The 17,500-nt window shown below is 35.2% G+C and overlaps 1 protein-coding gene across 2 annotated transcripts in view; it reads left to right on the forward strand.

Moving 5' to 3' along the window:
* The window catches only part of LOC122806386 (leucine-rich repeat neuronal protein 2-like), a 1,426,491-nt gene that overhangs the window by 374,105 nt on the left and 1,034,886 nt on the right, over positions 1–17,500 (forward strand). Inside the window, exon 2 of one of the 2 annotated variants that reach the window (XM_044076746.1) lies at positions 3,164–3,287. The exons of the other annotated variant lie outside the window; for it this stretch is intronic. The gene's annotated coding sequence lies outside the window, so the exon portion shown is untranslated. The remainder of the gene's footprint in view (positions 1–3,163; positions 3,288–17,500) is intronic. 2 annotated transcript variants of the gene reach the window in all.

Here is a 17,500-nt window from a genome sequence, read left to right on the forward strand (position 1 = left end):
TAGTGACAAACATTCATTTAGCAGTGTAAATGCATCTAAACATGACAAAACCTTCACAATGCATTCTACAGGTCATTACAGACTCTATGTAAGTGAAATCAAGCCCAAAATTATTAATAAGTAACAAAACTCAACATTTTTGTCCCAACTCAACTCCTATGCAAATCGTATTATTTACTGTGTCTATATGATCAAAAGCATTTCTATATATTAATAAAGAAAAGAAAAGAGAGTAGAAAGTAAAAGGGTGTAAGGCAGAAATAAAAAAAATGTAAGAGAAAGCTATAAGAAGTATATACAATAGAATGTTACTTACTGTTTATATTAATAGAGTTAAAAATAAAACATATTATTTACTATTATTTAGTTCTAATTATTATTAGTTAAAGCATGACAGATTATTTACAAACAAGCATAAGCAGTGTAATCAAGAAAGTATAATTAGGAATAGCATTTGAAGAACATATAAACTTTTAAAGGAAAAAAATGTATCAAATTACTGACCGTATTTTTCCTCTTCAGAAAGAGAAACAAGTTAAATCACAGCTTGCCATTAAATCTCCAGATATTTTGACTAGTTATGAAACAAAACATTTCTTTGCACACAGAGAATAACTTTGATTAAATCTTTTCAAAATATTTGTTGCTTCTTGGAAATGCAGGAACTATATTTAAAAGGATTAATAATAAAATAAAATGATGAGAGAAAAAAAACATAGTACAAATCATTTGTTTTAGTCTCTTCTTCTTCTCTGAAGTCTTCCACGAAGTTTCAGTTGCCAGTCTCTTTAACGAAGGACTAGCCCATTCCATTTCTTCTATTTTTCCAAAATCTTATTTTTTGATAAACAGTAAAGCAGAGTCTAAGTCATCGAAAATTTTAGGACCATCAGGAAGGAAGATTTTAAGCTTGGCAGGAAACAGAAGGTATGTTTTAAACTGTGCTTTTTTAAGCTCCCTTATTAGTGGCAGAAAAACTTTTCTTTTAGATAATACCATGGAAGAATAGTCATTGTCAAAACGCACAGTTGTTTCATTAATCTTAACAGGAGCTTTAGCCCAAGCAGATTTAAGAACCATCTCTTTATCAAAAGATGATAGAAATCTAACTATAACTGATCTAGGATAGTTTTTGTTAGAGTTAGTATTAGCTATAGATCTATGTGCTCTTTCGATACCAAAAGAGAATGCTTCTGGTAATTCTAAAGTTTTAGGGAGCCATGTTGTTAAAAAGAAGTAATATTGTTTCCCTCAATATTTTCTGGCAGTCCAAAAAACCTAATGTTATTTTGCCTAGATCTATTTTCCAGGTCATCCAGCTTTGTTTGTAAATGCGTATTTTGTTTCAGCAGAAACTCAATGTTGATTTCCTCTTCTTGTATTCTATTTTCCATGTCATTCACAGCTTCTTCTATGCCTGTCATCTGGATCTTCTGTTGTTGCAGGTCCATATGTAACAAGTCTATTTGTTTTGTAGTTTTTCTATGAAAGTGTCTATTTTAGTATCCATTTTATCCATCTTAGCAGTAAGTTGCTGGACTATAATTATCAGAGACTGAAGTTCTTTCTTGATGCTGGAGTCTTGAGAATTTGTCTTACTGGAACTCATTTCAGACTGATAAACTGACAGGAAAATTTCCAAAGTAATTTCTGACAGGAATATTATTAAGATTTCCTTTCTTTTTTAGATATAGTTCAAGAACTATATAAAACAAACATATTTAGAAAGAAAATTACTTCAAAAATTAATTTTTTAAGTAATTAATTCCTGTCAATGTAATGAAATTGGTGGAGCTGAAGAAATCTGCTGCTATCCTGTGTTCATCCTTGGCCACGCCCCGTTGATGGATAAGTCTGAGGTATTAGAGGCTTTGTCTAGCAACATATGAAACCAGTCACAGTAAGCTTATGGGGCTATTTTGCAATTAAAGATAATTTCACACATTTGCAAAAATCATTCTATAGGAGAAACTTGTGTAGGGAAAAGATTCAGATGTTGAGCAGAACAGTAATAATGATTGTATTTAAGAGCCACAATTCCCTATTTCAAGACCTCTTTATCATAAACACTAATTAAATGGAAATGGAACATTCAAGAGCAATCAGGCATTGAAGACTACAGGCAATGTACCTTAGCCCGTGCCCAGCAGAAGCCATGCTTAAGTTTTGTAATGATGACAGCCAAGTATATGAACCAGTGCTAAAGCTGTGCTCATCTCAGCTAAGTGCTACTCCTTCCCCCTTCTACGGTATTTGTATTATCACTTTGCACATGACTACAGTTTAGGAGATGGTTGACTGTTGGGACACATTCATAATACAGGCAGTAATTTTTTTCTTTCTCTTTGTTTTGAGTTCCAGACAACTTTACTACTGAACATTTTTCCTGGCTAAGGCTTTCAACTGAGGTTTTGTTGAAACATTGAGCATATTTGTGCTTAAAATCAGTCACCTACAGGTAGAGTTCATGTACCATCACATATTAAACACGTCCCTTCCAGTAACTGCTCTTCATTGTTACCTGTGCTTTGCTATTGTATTAACACGTTATATCCAGTAAATATTTCTTCTGGCAGATATCATTATATTGTAATTCTAATGCTTTTAGGACCTAATTGTCAAACTATCAGTTTCTTATCTTTTACCTGCAGTATGTAGCAGAAAGGTGTGTCACAAGAAGTTTTCTTGGGAAGTATGTTTATCAAACTGCATTTTTTATTTGTGTTCTTTTGAATTTTTTGCCTTAAATGTGAATCCAGGGTATGGCAAGCAAGTTGATGCTGTCAATATATCGCTTGTTGTGATATGGTACCTCTGAATATGAATAAGCTGTTGATATTTACTTTCCATCTCTTGAACTTTTTCTTCATGGGTGTAAGTTAGAGTATCAATCCATTTTAACCAAGTGCAAGGTTTTTGTTCTCACAGATAATTGTACATCTCATGACTTCACTGCTCCCTTACTCTGGTAACTACAATATTCATAGAACTAACACAATGCTAACCATTATTTTCTGCTGTCTTATTCCATATCCTTTGTCATTTGAGCCTTTTGACTGATTGTGAAATTGCTGTAGCAGTTCTTCTAACAGTTCTAATAATGTTTTTGTTTTCTGTATTTCTTACCAAGACTGAACACTGTCTCCAACATTTTCTGTTGTAGTTTTTCTGTCCAGAAGACATTTCAGAACACAAGCACAGTCAAACATATCATAATCGAATTCTGGGCTACATTATTAAAAATCTATGCAATCAACATTTCGTAAAGTGACTCTCAATCTCTAATTGTAAGTGTTTTATTTTTTTCTATTCTGGCTTTAGTTACCACTATGATAAAAAGGGTATGATATAAGTCTGTGCTAGAAGTGGTCCAACACATTACCAAATATGGTCACATGATACAAATGAGCATTCACAAAAGTTATTTTACATCTAACTGCTGTTTTGTTGTCTATTTTGCTTACAATGCTTGGAAATACCTACCATAATGCAGCAAGGATTCACAGCACGGTCTTAGCTAGCATCTTACCTCTTCCTCAGATCAAACTGTTGCCTGCTCTAATGCTAGATGCCTATGGTCCCTGCTTAACTAGTAATTGCATGAATTTGTTAAGGAAGTGTAAAAAATGCTTATTTCATAGAAGTTAAAGCTGGAAAATAATGCAAAGACTTTCTTTATGTTTGTATCTAAATGAAAGATGGGATCCTTGTCTTGGTATTGCTTAGAACACAAAACACTTTAGAAATACAAAATCTGTTTAGTATTGAAGATAGATAATAGTAATTTCTGAAATGTCATACTTTTACTGGAATTGCACTTTAGACATCTAAAAGAAATTAAGACATGGCGATCATTTGTTCTTGTCTATCCTGAAAGAGTTGCTTTTGAACTTCTCATCAAAAGAGTCAGAAAAAATGACGAGGTTTCTGAGTGGATAGATAGGAGAAGTCCATCTCATGATGTGGTGCAATTATTAAACTTGTTTGTTGAATTAAAGTGAAAGGAGGCTACAGTGATAAATATAATTACGATGACATGAAAAAATAGGGAGTGTGGATGAGGTAATGTGTTTATTTCTCATGAAATGCACAGGAAAGTTTTTTATTATCTGCACCTGTGGATATCATTCATGATTTCTAGTATCAGTCATATGTTTAAATAGGTAATCAAACTAGTATTTGAAATGGACATGTGACAGAGTACACCCAGGAATGTCTCTGCAGAGAACTGAGTGCCATGTTTGCTTACAAATGTGAAGGGTTTTGTTATTAAACAAAATGTCTCAAAAATCAGTTTGCTTCAGTATATGAAAAAATCAATATCTTCTGCTGTATTCTGCCAGATCAAAACACCACACACACTAATATGCTGTTAACGTACTCTAAGTTGAAATCACCTGATGCATTTAAAGATGTTAACAAAGCGCTTCTTAAAGGTCACCTTTCTCATTCTCCTTACTTATTTGTATTGCACTTAAGTATTGTGATATTAATATGGTATGTGAACTTCAGATAAAACTCATAACTTACAACTATCTGTTAATGAGTGCTGCCTTAGCTGGTGACATACAAGGCTGAATATGTTAATAGTGAATGTCTAGGCTATAAACAGGCCATTTTACATGATTAGTTAAGTCACATTACTTTGTAACAAGTGTCATTTGGTATGCATTAGCTATACACAGTAGTTTTTGTTTATTTTTATGTTATCAATAGTATAATTGTTGAAAGCATTGCATGTAATAAAGCTTTTAACAAAAACCAACATGGTCAAAGATGCAGGTCAAAATATCCACGTAAGTTATGTGCCAGAGTAAAAGTTTAAATATTACATAGTATGGATGGAGGTATCTCCTATCTCAGTACCCTGTAACAGGGCTGATATTCACGCTGGTACAGAAATTAAGGTAAATACCATGATTTAATGAATAATGCAATTAAGTATGCCAAGTGATATATCTTGGCAACAAATTCCAAAGAAAGTGCAACACGTGTTTAAGGGAAGAAACTGCAATTTCCCATCTCCAGTCAGTAAGAGGCTGGATGTAATCATATTAGGTACCATGGAGGTTAATAAATAATTTCTGACAGAAAGAATAAAGGCTGGCAGAATAATCAAATACATAAGAGAAAACAACACAGCAGAAAGCAAGACATTGTTTCTCCTGTATCCAGATGGCAATCAGTCTTGTCTCGAGATTTACGTGCATTTCTGGTGAACTCACTAATGTAAAGTTGTGTGCAGAGATTATGCAAGGTCTAGACGATATGCCATGTAATGAGTTTAGAAGTGCTTAGCACAGATGGTGTTGAAGAAAGAAGCGAGATACTTAACATGATAAAAAAATGTTTATGTCCATAAAAGAAAACACAGGGATCACAGAGAGTTAATCAAAATCTGGAATAATTGAAAGTCATCATGAAAGAAACAAATTAATTAGATCACTTTCAATTAACACATAAAAGTCATTTTGGGTGCTTTGCACCCTGTACACCTGGACTTCTTTTAATTGACTCTGAAGATATTAAAACTTACAGCAAAGCCTCTCACTGCAGTGACCCGATTTATAGAACCTGTAATCTTCATGGTAGCATCACCATTTTAAAACAAAGGAAATCATTAAATGAGGAATCATAAAATTAATTTAGAATACATACAACTCATAGGACAGGGAAGGCTCTACTATTAAAAAAAATGTTTCATGACTAAACCAGCTTTCCAGAAAAGTTAGTCGAAACAAAACCATTAACTCATTCTTAGAGATGGGATAACTTTCCTTAAGAGGCAGAAATGCCAAAAACTAACTGAATTTCAAGAATGCATGAGACATAGATGATAATTTTTTTGAGGAATGATTAGCTAATGATAAAAAAAATCAACAAATAAAAAGTTTATTAAATAGGAACTGTAGGTTATCTGAAATCTAATTCTGTGTTACAGAACAATTTTCAAATTTTTTGTGTTGCTACACATCTTCCTAATATAGGTTTGTATAATTCACTATGTGACATTTCAAGCAGTCAATCCTGTGTTTTTACATAAGGCTAAATTACTCTAAAAATGTCAAGATCATGTGCTGTGACAGAGGATTTGAGTATGAGATCATTCCCTAAATATGCATTTGTGGATTTTTTTATACTTAGGGCATCATTTCATATTTACTGTTGCCGAAATAATTACTTTACTCTATACACCATCTATTGAGTTAGTAGCACAACTGCAACATTAACTCAATCAGGAAAACATTAAAGATGAGTGGATACTATCACCCAAATCTGAAAGCTTAACTTAGGCAGGCGCTATGCTTGACTGCCTTACTGACCCGCACGTCATTTTCCCACATACTCTTGCATTAACTTCATAAACTCTCATCACTTGACCTTGTTGAGTAAGGAATGGCAAAACAATAGATTACTGCATCAACATTCTTATCCTGCTTCATAAGATTACTTTGTTCATCCATGAATAACTTTGACTTGATGTAGTCCTTTAGCCACTCTATAATGAGTCTCTCCTAGATTCCATAATACTTAATCACCCTCATTTTATCCATCCATTTCTTAATCCTCAGACTTTTACCTTTCTCCTGTTCCAACTACACTACTGTGAAAAGTATGTCAAGCTGAAACCAACATCTTTAGCTAATGGCACTTTTTCTTACAATGTACTTCCGTATCTCTGCAGAAACTGATGCCTAACTTGTATCCTTAAATAACTCTATCTCAGAATATCTTATGCTCCATAACTTTAGAAATCCAGTATTATTGATTTGTTTTAGGCAATTAAACTGAACTTTGTCATTACCTGCCAGTAGTAATTCTCCTTCCTCTCTCAAAAAATAATGGAATAGAGAATATATGAATAGTTTATAGCCCATCTCATCTCAAGAAAGAAACTGCAGGTTTTAGCTGAGTCACTCTGTACTAACATCTCACTACATAAAAGTATATCTTTTTTGCCTTCACTGAATGCCTTCAACCTAAACAAAATCATTGCAGAATTGTAGGCAGAATATTAAATTGCCTCTACATGGCTATTCGTATAAATTATTTCACTTATCCTGACTTAAATTGTGTCTAATTGAATTGTATTTTTGGTCAGTAGCTGTTAACTGGTTCAAATGTTAGTTCTCTGAACATACTGTAGTACACACACACACACACACACACACACACACACACACAGACACACTCATATATATATATATATATATATATATATATTAAACTTATGCATTTCTGAAAGTCTCACCATCTACATGTTGGAGTCTGTCATGAGTCCATTTTGGACTTTGTCAACAATTTATCCGCTAGTTAGTGGCCATCCCATCTTATTCAGATCTTAAGGTTTGTGATGCTTTTATTTTGGACACTTTTAGATCTATACATTTAATGTGTATACTAGGAATAGTTCTTATAGAGCTGTTTGTTAATACACTGGAGGTTAAGTAGGAAAAAGACAGCATGGTTTTGTACCTGGATGCTCACGTGAAACAAATGTAAACCTTTCCAAGTCTATTTGGGAGGTCATGGATGAAGGCTTACTCATTGATATTGTCTGCATAGATCCCATTACGGCTCTGGGAATACTCATTGATATTGTCTGCATAGATCCTGTTACGGCTTTTGATATGGTACAGCATGACATCATTGTGTTTTTAATGACAGAAAAATAATTAAACTGGTAAGAGGTAAGATGGGTAAATAATTGGTTAAAACATAGTTGGTGCAGGATAGAATAGGTGATATAATCTCAGGAGATGTCACTTAGCATCTGGTGTTCCACAGAAGTAATTTTTGACCCTGTTTTGTTTTCAACATTCAATATTTATATCTAGTCTTCTACTAGCTAATAAAATCTGGCTGAGTAAATATAAGGGCAATACAAAAATTGGATTGATAATTACTTGATCTGGGGATCAATCCAGGGTGAAATGTTACTTGGAGAATCTGGAATCTGTATCATGTCATACTGAGTGCAATGTTAAGATAATTAGAGTTATGTATTTTGGGAATGCTCATTCATTTTACCCATATACTGGGAATCATTTTTTGTTACAAGACCTTGAGGTAATAAGGAACTTGTGCATTCTTCTGCTCTGGTTCTAACTTGTCAGATATACTTGAAAAATACTATTATGAGGTCAGAATCAAACTCAAGATTATTACTAGCAGGGATAAAAAAATATTGATTCCATTATACAAAGCAATAATGAGACTAGTTATTGAATCTGGGCATCCTTTTGTAGTTACAATTATACTCATTTAAGAAGGCTGTAAAAGGCCAGGCAAATTTTACTAGGCAAGTTATAGGCCCTAGAGGTGTTGAATACTGGAAACAAATAGCAATATTATCACTTTACTCTAAATATTATCACTTTACTCCATCACTTATAGAGTAGTTGAAGTGATCAAATTGTTATTTATACAAGTATACACAATGATATTTATGATGCAGGTTTAGGGATTAACAAAAATGGTCACCAATAAATGACAAGAAATAGTAACCTGTTAGAAGCTGTCGTGAGAATTTATTTCATAGCAAGACTGGGTGGTGATGACTTTCAGTTCCACTAAGCATTAAGAAATATGGATCTATGAACTGATTTAAAGTACTTTAGAAAGATGGATGCACGATATGGTATATGTGTTTGTCTTCTTTATTAACACTGTATTAAAAGTCAACTTTTATCTATAGGCTTTCTTCACTAAAGTACAAGACTTGTTATCTAAACTAGGCTTGTTTTCAAATGCCACTGGAAATAAGGCAGTGTTATTCTAACATTAGCACACTGGGTCTATTCATCCAATGGCTATAGCATCAAGTCAGGCACAGGGAGCCCAGTTTCATGGTTCTAGTGTGAAATTTGACTTTCACACGAGCAAAGTTTACAAACTAATGAAGAGCTGGGGCCTAGTCTCCTGTATGTCACAACCAGTTTTACCAGTCTGCCTGCTACTCCGCAGTCCAGGCTACAGCTAATGTGCAACAATATTGTAAAGTTGCTTTAGAGTCTCCTGAACAAGTGACACCTCTGTACAACCTTGATAAAAAATATAGTGGCCTAAACATGAACATTTCCTAATTTCCACCAAACAAACAAATTCCTGTTTAGATTCTTTACTTTCTAGTAAATATCTTACCAAATACCAGCCCTACCATGGTTTATCATCCACCATATACATCACATTCAAGTAAAAAGAAATTGACTTTCCAGATTAAAGTTCCACTACAGTTGCTGCCATTTCTGAGTTTTTGACAACTCCTTTCCTTCTATAACACACTAGAATCTCCCTACTCACTATGAGAATTTTCTGACTCTTGCTCACCTTTGTTCTGTCTTCCTTTCCCTTACTTATACAATTACAGGCAATGAATCCTTATCTAATAGGAGTGTAGGGACATTAGCCACACTCATAATACAGCTCATCCAGATTACTCCTATGTTTGCTGTGTATCATTTGTTTCTTTCCTACGTAACCAATCTTCCTGCTAGCACTTCATAATTTAATGCTACCTTATATAGAAGCCCATAAGTAACTATCACCCACAGTCTGTATTCCTTAATTGGCTTCTCTATCAAAACACTTCATTAATTGCACTAGCATTCTGTTCTCACTCCGTTGTCTGTTACCAAGATTGATAAAAACTCATTATGTCCTATTACTGCTATATATATTGGGTGATGACTGTTACTGTTACTGTTTCTGTTACTACCATAAACACAGCTGTATGTATATATATATATATATATATATATATATATACATTTTTTTTATTGTTAGATCTGAATGTTTATTAATTACTATTCATGACTGAAATCTTTTAAAATGTTATTTTACTTGACATTGTAGCTATCGTATTTTGAAATGGACTGCACTCTCTGGATTTTTCTTTGTATGCCTCTCTTGAAATTTGACTAGCAATTTTACTGATAGCAAATCTAGGTAAATAAGTAAATGAAGACATATTCAATTGTCTATTCATGTGCATACTCCTATAGCTAAAAGCAGTTATTAATTAAAAGACTAAGTAGCCAAAAATTGTCTGAAAAACACTGACATCCAAATGAACCCTCGGGAAACATCAGTTTGCAGGCCAGAATAATGAGTGTGTCAATCTGTAGCCTTTCTAATGTAAGTACATAAAAGTGGAATAATTCTCATCAAAGCAGCACAAGTTACTTCATTGCCAATCAAGGCAAGACAGAAATATAATGAGGCTAAAGGGTATATACATGGGCTAAGAAACATTCTCATTTTCTGTGTTTGAGGTGTTTTGTTGATCAAGAAGGCCATCTTCATTATACAACACAGATAAAACTGTTAATACGTCTGCTTTTTTTATATCTCTGCTCACTTCTGTTGTACGATGACGCTGTTAGAGGTAATAAACATGCAGATTAAACAAACAGCTAAGTGAACTTAGAAATTTGCAATTTTATCAGTCATAGTAACAGTGTAGATAGTTGTTACAGATTACTTATCTGTTGTGGGCTTATACTGGCTGTATACTTGTAATAAAGCCTAATAAACTGCAGCTTTGAGAATGGTGCATTAATTGACTGTTTTTAGTACATAATAGTTGTGTAACCTCTGACTGGGAATTACAGAAATCTAGGATTAGGTATCACTACCTAATATAGTCAGTGCTTACAATCACTCTCATCATTTATATGTTTGGTTCTGTTCAGTTTAAAAATCTGTAAAAGATACCATTGCAAAATTAATTATTATAATAAGCATATACACTAAGTTATAAAGATGAAAGTCATAGTATATAATTATCTTTTAAAACTCCTTTGAAGCACTTGTCATAATACGTTTTACTAATATGGCTGTATTCCAAACCAGTATATGCTCAAGGCAAGGCACTGCCACCGAGCTGTGGACATTAACAAGCACAAGAGATATTACAGGACAAGCTTTTGATGCTATATATAAATTAGACCATGTGCAAGCATTTGCAGACAGTTGGCATGCCATCTGTGAATCTGTAACCATGCAGACAGATACTATGCACTTACAAGGCAGAAATAAATTTTGTACAGTACATCAAACGTATACCTTACCTGAGTAAAAATAAAGGAAAATGCTACCACTCATAGCATAATGTCATGTAGATTAACACTGTGATGACAAGTGAGCTGTTTTATAGCTGCTGCTTACTGCATAGTGAGGAAGCAACATCAGCACTTACATTTGCACCAGGTGTCTAGTCAGGTGGTCACTGGTAGATACCACCTGGACATGAAGGTGTTCCTAGCTACATGTGATATTTTGGGCACCACACAATTCCACACAACTGGAAGGGCAGTTGAATTCGACTGCAAGCAGATATTTTACTTCTCTTGTTCATTTTAAACATTTTAGTACCACAAAGGTGATGTACCAGTGTCCCCGACTGAAGCTTCTTGTACTTTTGAAATGTTTCTCACTGTTAAAACTGGCAGACAGAAATCATGCAGAGTTACTAACTGCAGCTGAGCAGCATATAACTTTTTTGTGACACCACACACTTCCCTCCTACTCTTTATTGCCACTGACTGCACATGTCCATGAGTGTGTTCACACAGGCACAGGCACACACACACACACACACACACACACACACACACACACACACACACACACACACACTGTCATATCTGTCAAGGTCCCTGCACAGGTGACACTGGGGACATTTATGGTTCACTGTTGAACACTCAGCTTGTATGTGCAGATGAATGTATGCTAATTCTGCTGGCAACTATGCTTTTTGATGTTGCACACGGATTGTAGATATGGAAAAACCTGTGAATTGAGGCACATAAAAATAACAAACCAAACAGAATCACCACGGCCTAAAGGCAAAAACAATTTTAATATAAAAAAATGAGTAAACGCTTTTGTACAGTACATCAAACGTATACCTTACCTGAGTAAAAATAAAGAAAAATGCTACCACTCATAGCATAATGTCATGTAGATTAACACTGTGATGACAAGTGAGCTGTTTTATAGCTGCTGCTTACTGCATAGTGAGGAAGCAACATCAGCACGACCTGTCACTTCTTCAGATTCTCACAATAACACCACCTGCTCCCTATTTAAAAACACATCCAATTGAGCAAATCAGTTAAACATACAGCTCTCTTAAAGACATACACATATTTTCCCATAAACATTATGTAAAAAAATGATGTAAAAAATGTAACTAATGCAAATCAACCTATAAAGCTCCAATGGGGGAGTGCACATTCCTGCAGCTAGGGTTTGAGAGACACCATATCATTAATTCCAGGTGCATTCGCTGAATTAAAAAAAGAGAATCCACCTTTGTTCAGTCAAGTCAGTCTTATTCTTGATATCCCCCCCCCCCAATGCTATCCTTCACAATTTCTAGCACAAATAACCTACACTTATGCTGGGGTCTACCAGCTGTAATATGACATGTTAAAGCATTACTATCCCTACTGTTCCTGATATCTCTCAAATGATCTAAAATACATTCCCTCGGAGTGCGATTCGTTTTACCTACATAAAATGCAAAGCAGACCACAGAAAAACTGAAATACACTACATTTCTAGTTTTGCAATCTGCATAGAACTTACATTTAACCATTGCCCATGTCTGTGTATGTATAAACCTCATACTTGTATAAATTCAGTCACAGGTACTACAGTTTCTACAGCGATATGTCCCTTGTCTCTGTGATGTAGAAGCAGATCTAGCCAATCCTGACCTGTAGCATAACTGTCTTTCTAGTGAAATTATTCTTAAAAGAAAACATGGGTCACTCACTCACAGCCTAAGTTCTTCAGACACTTTTGATATACCCCAATTCCTTTTAATGATGTCACAGAAAACATTGACATCACTTGAAAAGGTCATAGGAATCCTCACCTTTCCAGATTCACTATATTCATGCTCATTTCTATCTCCAGGGGATTGCTCAGAAAAGTACGGTCATCCTCTAGTATTCCTCTCATTCGATAACTGGGAAATACTAGTATCCATTTCTTTCTTGGAATACCCTCTCTTCAGAAAATCACCCTTAAGATCCTTGAGGGCTACCATAAGTTGTATATCTTCATTATGCAGCCGCATCATTCTCAAAATCTGGCCCCTAAGTACATTCTTAACGACATGCCTTGGATGCATACTATTCTTATGTAAAAGTGAGTTATTTCTGCTTGGCTTCCTATATAAAATAGTTTGCAGATTCCCTAAATCAGACTTTCTCACAGTAACATCTAAAAAAATCGATCTCATCTTTAGAGTACTTATAAGTGAATCTCAAAAAAGTCGTAGTATTAGATAAATGCTCAATGAAACTAGAAAGTAACTCACTCGAACCATTCCATAAAAAGAATATATCATCCACAAATCGAGTGTACCATACCACATACCTATAAAACTCATTGTTACATAGCACTGCACTGTCTTCCCATTGTAGCAACACTAGGTTGGCATAGCTATTGGCACAAGCCATGCCTATAGCCACACAAACCTTCTGCAAAAAGAACTCATTATTAAAAACAAAACCATTATTTTCTGAAATGATCTCCAACAATGTATATACCAAATCAATTTTTTCAGGAGTCAAATACCTCCCTACTACCAAAATGTCCTGATATTATCAATGCCCCAGGTGTTTGGGATGACAGTAAAAAGGGACTCAATATCTATGGTAATAAAGACATAGTCATCATTAGGCCCAAACTCCTTTACATTGGCGTACAGTTTCTGTAAAAAAGACTTAGTGTCTATCAAAACTGTCTTTGTTACATCCAAAATCAGTCACAAAGTAGTTTCTGCATAAATAGAAAGTGGTTCAGTAGCCCATCCTTTGCTGGAAACTATAGGCCTCATTGGTGGGCATACCAAACTCTTATGTACTTTGGGAAGGTCATACAAGACAGGAAGTTGTTTTTGTCTTTAAGCCGTGGTGATTCTGCTTGGTTTGTTATTTTTGTGCATTTATTCATGTACCATTGGCAGAATCTTTATCCAGTACCCAGATTTCTTTTTATTATTTGAACTGAAGCACATGTTGTGTGGTAGACAGATGCCTGATGGTCAGTTAGCTGGTTAATTTCCAAGTAGCAGTTGTATGTTACATGTACAGAAGATAAAACAATGGTGATACATTTTGATGCAAACTACAAATGTTGACTAATGTTTTCCAGAAACAGTATGTAGGCATCTTTGGACTCTTGCTTTCTGTTCTTGGTCTTCAGCTGCATACAGAGGAATCATACCGTAATGCTTACAGTCTGAGCAGGAATGTTGTATGGGTCTGTGTCTGCTTTGCCAATGTCCTGATTCAGATATATGGCTACACCCAGGGATGCTATATACTTGAGAAATAAACATCTTGAATGATTATGGTGTCACTTTTGCACAATATCATAACATCATCTAAACATGGGTGCCTCACATTACAAAGTATTGGATGTGTACCATCAAAGTCCCAAGCAAATGGGATCAGGAGCATTTCTGGGATGATGACAAAGATGGCAATGCTCAAAATAGTGATGAGGAATGACACGAGTCTATTGGGAGCAGGCATGTCCTAAATATATGCCTAAGTGCTAATGATAACAGGGCTTCCAGTAGAAATCTCCACATCTTATCATGCCATATGTACAGAATGCAAACAGATAAATATGATGTCTGCATAGTGAACTGCTGTCATGACAGGATATACACAGGCGACACTGACATGTGCATGTTCTGAATACCTGCAGCATCAGATATAACCTTTAATTTATGTATACAGAGGTCACATCTCATTCAGCAGCCAGCATCTGTACATATACCAGAGTACTTGCAGAATAGACTTAGGCAACACTCACTGTTGGAATAATAGACGTGCAGTAAAGGATGTTGTCAGGTAACCTATGGCTTGCAACACTGACTGCCTTGCTCTATACATGGCGATTCTCTGCCTAACCCTACCATGTTTCTTAATATTGTCATTATTTTCATTATCAAGGTTTGTATGTAGACGGTAGGTTCAGACCCCAGGTATGTGTTAGCGGAGGGCGTGATCAGATTTTTGATACTGCTCAAGATCCTGGGGAGTGTTCATAAGTGCAGGTGATCTGGATACTATGAGCGAGATGCATTGCTTCTTGTCCAGCTAAAAATATATGCTGAGGAGTCCCATGACTATGATCATACAAAGCTAATCCATACCAATGGAGACCAGTGTATGCAAATGTACACCTTATATAGCATGTGGCAAAGTTGTGGACTGATACTTCTGAAAATGGTATGCTTCATATATATTTTCAGAAAACAGATGCATAAAATGTCACATATATTGTTTAAACACACCATATTCTCAACATTGTATTTTTCTTCCTGGTCGTAAATAGCTGCAAGCATTCATGATACAACATAAAAGGTCTCAGCAGAGGATTGAAACATGGCTGATGGTAGATAGCTGCAGTAGGAAGGAAAAGGATGGGTACCCTTCCTGTGTAGTGGCAGAGGCATTAATGTATTCCTGATATCCACTGGATACCATGTGTACCACTTTCCTCTGCCACTTGACTGATCATGGACTGCTTAGGGGAATATTGTGCAGATGCATCATCCCCAGGACTTCTGTCCATATATTTCTCTTCACTGAAGTCATTTAAGTGAGAGTAGTGTTGCGTAACTCCCGTGGGCTAACCATGATAGATGCTACATGGACAACAGAGGAGATTAGAGATGTGTGTTCCAACAGTGAGTCCTGTGTGTCAAGTGTGGTGCCTGGTGTATACACTGTATCACCTTGGCTGGGTCCAGCATCTCTGCCTCAGACACTTAAATCTGTGAAGATTATAAAACTAAAACCATCATCCTGAAAACAAAACAAGACCAAAACTCAAAAAAGTTAAACTCACAATCTTGAAAATTCTACTAGCTCTGTGAAATAGAGTGGTAAAGCCCTGGCAACAGGAAAGACAACCTGAGTTCTGTTAGCAGTCTTTGTGCTGAAAGAGCTGGGAAAGGAGGGTAAAAGAGGCCAGTTCACACCAACTTGGCATCTTTATCCAGGGAGAAAATGGTTGTCATGGACTGCCAAATTTCCCCAGTGCAAGCAGTGCCTTGTGAATACCAGTGTTCGCAAGACAACAGGGAATATGAGCATTGCAAGATGATGATGCCACATGTACAAACTTTATATAATTGAAGATCAAAAGTGACAACATATTTGAAGTTATGGTTGGTATAGTGTTGAGCCACTCTTATTTGAGCCTTTCACCTAAAATTTAATCCAATTTTCAACTTGGCAGGCAGACTCTTTTCCTAATAAACCCTCTGTTACAACTTTATATAAAAATACCCATATATAATATATCATTTATATAAAAAGTACCCATTAGTTTCTTCCTATTTACAATCAATATATCAGTCCATAAGACATACTTCAAAACAATTAGAATTAATAATTGATATTTAATGGCTAGTCAAAACAGTTTTAATCTGCAAATATTGCCACCAGAGAGTGCAATATTCCTCTTTTCCCCTCCCCAGTTCCAACAGGAACCTAAAAAAATTAACTGTAAAACTCACAAACATCTGCTAAGTATAGAAATACAGCTAAATAATCATTTGTTCATCAGACAGTAGTGATATGTGCGGAGGCCTATAGACAACTAAATAATGAACAGCACACTTGACACCTCTGTCCTTAGCCCGCAGTTTTTTTCAGCCATTGTTCTGTGCCACATAGATCCCGTGTTTCAGATTCCTTATTTGGAACACTGTCTATCTGGCTTAGTCTAATAACCTCAAGTTTGTGACCTGCATAAACTCTTGCAGGTTTTAACTTGTTTTTTATATAGTAATATGTGGCAGACTCAATTGCATAATACTTTATACTAGGGAGACCAAGCCTTTATTTGCTTTCCCTACTATTAGATTTCTTCTCCTCATCCTCATTTTATTCAAATCCCAGAAAAAAATGCAGAAAAAATATTTCATTTTATTCAAATATGTTGTATAAGGACAATGCAAGAGGTGTCTGATTAGGGATAGAATACTAGGTAACATAAATATATTTATAATCTGGTATTTTGCAACAAATAGCAATTTCTTCATTTTCCCACATTACAAACCTCTGATGAATTTCTCTTTTGGAGGTGGGATTCACCTCTATTGCTGTGGAAGTGCTGGGCTGGAGAATGACCCCCTAAGTAAATATAATGAATAACTGACTTAATCATATACTGTCCTACATCACTGAGTATTTTTACAAGCATTATGTAGTAAATCGCTCACTGAATTATTCAAATTTAATACTGAGACTGAAAAGGAATGTTAAGTACTTGTGGAAAACTGCACATGTGATCTTTCAGCCACATTATTGTTAAATTATATTAAAGTTAGAAATGGAAATACACAATGGAGTTAGATGAGTTCTAAAGAATGAATCTATGGCCTTTTTTATTTATTTATGAGTGTGTTTACCTGGGTAGTACACTAATCTCAATGGACCACTTATAGTCACAGCCTGGG

Source organism: Protopterus annectens, chromosome 7.part0, assembly GCF_019279795.1.
Source record: "Protopterus annectens isolate FY-2018-M chromosome 7.part0, PAN1.0, whole genome shotgun sequence".
NCBI classification, from domain to species: Eukaryota; Metazoa; Chordata; order Ceratodontiformes; family Protopteridae; genus Protopterus; species Protopterus annectens.